Here is a 5,719-nt window from a genome sequence, read left to right as displayed (position 1 = left end):
ATCCGGGGGAACACCAAGGCGTTCCCAGGCCAGCCGAGAGATATAACTCAAAGACTAAGGAACTGGTTGTGGACTTCGGGAGGTCCAGAGAAGGTCCACTGCCGGTTCAGATAGAGGGGGAGGAGGTGGAGGTGGTCAACAAGTACAAGTACCTCGGGCTGTGGGTGGACAATAAACTGGACTGGTCATGCAACACAGAGCACCTGTATAAAAAAGCCCAAAGCCGACTGTACTTCCTCAGGAGGCTGAGGTCTTTTAACATCTGCAGGAAGCTCCTGAGGATGTTTTACCAGTCGGTGGTTGCTGGAGTACTTTTCTATGCTGTGGTGTGCTGGGGGAGCAGCACAGCAAAGAAGGACTCATCCAGGCTGGAGAAACTGATCAGGAGGGCTAGCTCTGTGGTCGGCATGAAGCTGGACACTCTGGTGACAGTGGCAGAGAAAAGGACATTAAAGAAACTGATGGACATTATGGACAATGCCAGGCATCCTCTGCACACGGCCATAAACAACCAGAAGAGTCTGTTCAGTGACAGGTTGCTTCTCCCCAAGACAAGAACTAACAGACTTAAAAACTCCTTTGTCCCACACGCCATCAGACTGTTTAACTCCTCTCTGGAGGGGAGAGGGAGGGGAAACAGGAGGACAAAGGAGGGGGGAACAACTAAGCTGTAGTGCCTCTTCACTTCACTGTGCAATACCTTTTGTGCAATACTTTTGTTAATAGTCAATGGTGCAATAGACCTCAATACTTGAAATGTGCAATTCACTTGTATTTTTATTTTTATTCCTATTTATTCTATTTATCCCCTTCGTATATTTTATTTATATTGTCTCTGTATTTATATATGTGTGTGTGTGTGTGTGTGTATATATAATATTCTGTAACTCTGTAACTTCTGTCGGTGCTGTGCTTTTTTGGAAATCGAATTTCCCAGAGGAACCCACCCGAGGGATTAATAAAGTTCTATCTTATCTTATCTTAATATAATCTCTCCAGCGTGTCCCGGCCTCCTCCGTGGGACATACCTGGAACACCTCACCCAGGAGGCGCCCAGGGGGCATCCTTGTCAGATGCCCAAACCATCTCAGCTGACTCCTTTTGACTCTCCCTTCTCTAAAGGAGAGTCCAGGCACCCTTCAGGGTAAGCCCATTTCCACCACTTGTATGCGTGATCTCGCTCTTTCGGTCTTCACACATGACGGACCGGTAAAGCGTCCGCATCACTGCAGTTGCAGCACCAATCCATCTGTCGATCTCCGGCTCCCTTCTCCCATCACTTGTGAACAAGACCCCAAGATACTTAAGCATCTCCACTTGGGGCAGGAACTCGTCTCTGAGCCGGAAAAGGTTCTCAAGGTTCTCTTTCCGGCTGAGAATCATGGCCTCTGATTTGGAGGTGCTGATCCTCATTCACACTCAGCTGCGAGCTGGAAGGCTTCACCTGATGATGCCCACAGAACCACATCATCTGCAAAAAGCAGAAATGAAATTCTCAGACCACCCAAGTGAAAGCCTTTCAACACTTGGCTGCACCTAGAAATTCGCAGCCGAGTGTGAAGCAGGGAATGAGGATCAGCACCTCCAAATCTGAGGCCATGGTTCTCAGCCGGAAAAGGGTGGAGTGCCCACTTCGGGTCGGGGATGAGTTCCTGCCCCAAGTGGAGATGTTAAGTATCTTGGGGTCTTGTTCACAAGTGATGGGAGAAGGGAGCCGGAGATCGACAGATGGATTGGTGCTGCAACTGCAGTGATGCGGACGCTTTACCGGTCCGTCATGGTGAAGAGAGAGCTGAGCGGTTATGAGCTGTGAGTAGTGACCGAAAGAGCGAGATCACGCATACAAGTGGTGGAAATGGGCTTACCCTGAAGGGTGCCTGGACTCTCCTTTAGAGAAGGGAGAGTCAAAAGGAGTCAGTTGAGATGGTTTGGGCATCTGACAAGGATGTCTCCTGGGTGCCTCCTGGGTGAGGTGTTCCAGGTATGTCCCACTGGGAGGAGGCCCGGTGACACGCTGGAGAGATTAGATTAGATTAGATTAGATTAGATAGAACTTTATTAATCCCTCGGGTGGGTTCCTCTGGGAAATTCGATTTCCAAAAAAGCACAGCTCCGACAGAACTACAGAGAACTATGGTGTGCATACACACACACACACACACACACACACACACACACACACACACACACAAATACAGAGACAACTATAAATAAAATATGTTACAAAGGGGATAAATAGACATATGTATGGGGAAAGGATGGTGAATAAAAAAACTAAAATACAACTTCAAGTTCCTCAATATGATGAACATATGTTGCAACATGTCTTCAGAGTAGATTCGCCTGGAGTTGCAAAGAAGGGATCGATTGCACTGGTTGGGCAAAAATATTCCACGTTATTTTACATAAAAGAAATCAGTTAGCTGACCACCAAAAAGGGCTTATTGCACGAGGTTAGAGACAGAACTGAATAAGAAGAAAGGGCTGACCCAGTACAGTGCTATAAGCCTGTTTGCCTCAGCAAAACAAAGGCCCCTCCTTTGTCCCGCCGGTTTTGTATCTATCCCCTTCCCAGTATTTGCTACCCTCCTGCCAGGAGGAGAGGAGTTAAACATCCTGCTGATGGAGAGTATGGGACAAAGGGTTTAATTAGTATGTCGCACCATCTCCACCTTGTTAGTTTGCCCACTGGATATTGTTTCTAATTTTCGTTAATACAATAGAATGGTTTGGACGAAAGCTACAAGTCCATACTGATTTGCTCACCGTCCCAACTTCTACCGTGTGGTCTGAACAGACTCATTTCTGGTGTTGTTTGCAATCCACTTGAATGGCTGTGTTGGTCCTTCACGTGGGAGATTGTCCCCCAGAAATAAAACAAATTGATTACAGAGTGGTTGGATGCCTGCTGATATATGTTCATTAGTGACATGTATGAAAGGTTCTCAATCAGTTTCTTTAATCCTTTCTCTGGCCACTTGTGAGGCTCAGCCAGAGCGGGCCCTGTCCAGCTTCGATCGCCGCCGACCAGCCAGATGCCAGCACCTCCGTGATCAAGTTCTCCAGCACTGGATGATCCTTCTTTGCTGTGTGCATCCAAAACTCCAGCACGCACATCACCGAGCTTAGATCTATTATGTAATAAAATTATGCTACATTTTTTCTCATCAGCAACACAAACACATGACAGCAGCTGAACAAAGAGGAAGTCCATGGTTGGTGTTGATTGAACATGGGTGTCTAGGAGTTTTTATTTGGATTGAAAAAAGAGCGGACCCAAACCGCATGAAACTCATCATTCTCAAGTGAGAGTAAAGGTGGGTTTGATTGAGAGGTAGAATGAAGGGTGATGAACAGTAAACAGGTAAGTACAGAGGCCTAAATGACTGGAACCCTAGAGAATGTACTGTACTGATCTGAAACTTGAATAGCGTCTATAACGCGAAAATTAGATCTATGGACATGAGTAGCAAACCACTTATCGCCAATGACACAGACTCAACCGGTCCTATACATGGAAACAGATTTAATTAGTATTAAACTACTATAAAGTTGGACTGTATCTGTCTTGTGTGAAACTTGTATGAAAAGCAAACAAGAGTGAAAACAGATATAAGATCCCTTGAAAAATTTAAATCATGAAACTGTATGAAGGTAATGAGAAAGTGGCCACTTTCATGAGTAATCACATATACGTTTTTACTATTTCTTTTCCATATGGGAATGAACTGGTGAAATTGAGGAACTTAAATACACAGGCTGAATGATGACAATTGGAAACAGGTGAGTACACGGCTGAACTAACTAATGATGCATGGAATGAACTAGAACATAATACACTGGTGGACAGGCTGGCACAGAAAACTGGAAGTGAAAACATGGATGTGGAAAATAAACCAAACATGACAAAACTGAAAACGCTGGGTCAACGACCCAGGAAACTTGACAGAAGGAAGCTTTGAATCTCAGAGGAAAGATCAGCAGGCTCTTCGCTTCTTAACAAGCTCAGCAGAACCTGTGTTTCCCTCAGTGTTGCTTCTCAGGCTGCACTTAGCACTGAAATATGTATTCATCTGCAAGCAGTACAAGCTGTTGTGCATCTGTAGGCAACTTTGGAACATCACAGCTCCTCCTGTTGATGCTATTTTTGAATAAATCCCAGATTGCCCGAAAGACGAGCTCTATATCATCTCTTCTTATCATTATTGCATAGGAAGTAACCCAGACAGTAAAGGTGACCTGTTGTCAGGTAATTACAGCCATGTGAAATATGAAGCCTGAAACAGTGAAGCTGGTCCTCTGCAGGACACTGTGTCAGTGTCACATTTTGTTTCACAGAGCTTTTAATACAAACCTGAACTTCATCCACTAATTTACATGGCTCAAGTCTAAAAGTCTAAAGACCATCAGTCCCACACAGGACACAAACTCTATTCTCCTGAGGTGAAAGGAGTTTTATCTTGCTCACGTACCTGTCCAGCCCATTTCCACTTGACATACATTGTCAGATTTCTGCTGTATTTAATGATCTGCTGATGTGTATCTGAAAGAAATAGACTGAGTTAAAGCAGAACTTGCAGAGAAATCAGTTACCTACCTACAGAATTAAAGACAAACAAATCATTCAACAAATCAGTTATTAACAAATCATTTTTTAAAGTGTGCAAGCCGTTGTCAGAATTATAGTGATTGCAGTTAGTGTTCTATTATTTACTGTGGAATAGTTTCAAATGTAATGCTATTTACCTTTAGGGTAACAAAGAGGCTTGGCAAACATAGCAGAGCTTTTGCAACTCTGTGAGATGTCAGAAACTCACCTGTGTGAACTCACCTGTGAGTCTAACCGAATGCTCTTTGTTTCTTCAACTTCAGTGTGTCCGAGTGCCCCAGGTACACTGCTTATATCTGCAGGAGGGCTGAGATGTCACAGCAGGTGATTATTTACATTTCTCCTAAAAAAAAGCATCAGCAGGGAGTGGCCAGCTTAAAAGAAATGTAGATATTGAGGTGTCATATTCTATTTACTGTTCCATACCATCATTCAATATGTTGATCTTTTGGTGCAACAGCTCCTATTCTTGCTGGTGTTATGCGAGTTACTTATTTCTTCAATGATGGAACAATACAGGTGTGTTTTAAATTGACCAATATTCTAGCACCAGGAAGAACCATCATCAGACTTTGTCATTTACAAAAAATATATAAAAAGACAAACAAAACAAAAGTGACCTGGTTATTAATAGAAGAAATTTTTAACAAAATCTCATAACGTTTAAAAAAAATAAACTGTACGGAACTAAACAGAAGAAAGAAGAAGAGAAATAACAAGTTAACATAAACCAGTGGCACACTCCACTTAAAGGTCACTACTGACGATGTGTCCCAGAAGTCCTGTGGGTACCGTAAAGACTCATGTATGCACACAAACCTCAATTTTTTTGCTCTCTGATCCTCTTTCTCTTGGCAGTTTCCTTCAGGTTTCCACAGTGAATGATCCACCTCCATCTAACCCTATTCTCTACATCCTCTTAACTCACATCAACTAAATTCCTGTTTTTTATTTCACTTTTGCAAGTTTTTTTTAAATCTTTTATCCTGGATGTCTTAAACAATTTAGAGTTGCATATATGGTGATGTCAATAGGAGTGCTCTGAAAAATCCTCTTGGTGGTGAGAGGTCTTAGGGGTTTTAACTTGACCCATTTATTTTTTTATCTTAT

Source organism: Haplochromis burtoni, unplaced genomic scaffold (genome assembly GCF_018398535.1).
Source record: "Haplochromis burtoni strain Fernald_Lab_line unplaced genomic scaffold, NCSU_Asbu1 Contig_211, whole genome shotgun sequence".
Taxonomy (NCBI): domain Eukaryota; kingdom Metazoa; phylum Chordata; class Actinopteri; order Cichliformes; family Cichlidae; genus Haplochromis; species Haplochromis burtoni.
The sequence above is the reverse complement of the archived record's forward strand: the minus strand, read 5'-3'. Positions refer to the sequence as shown.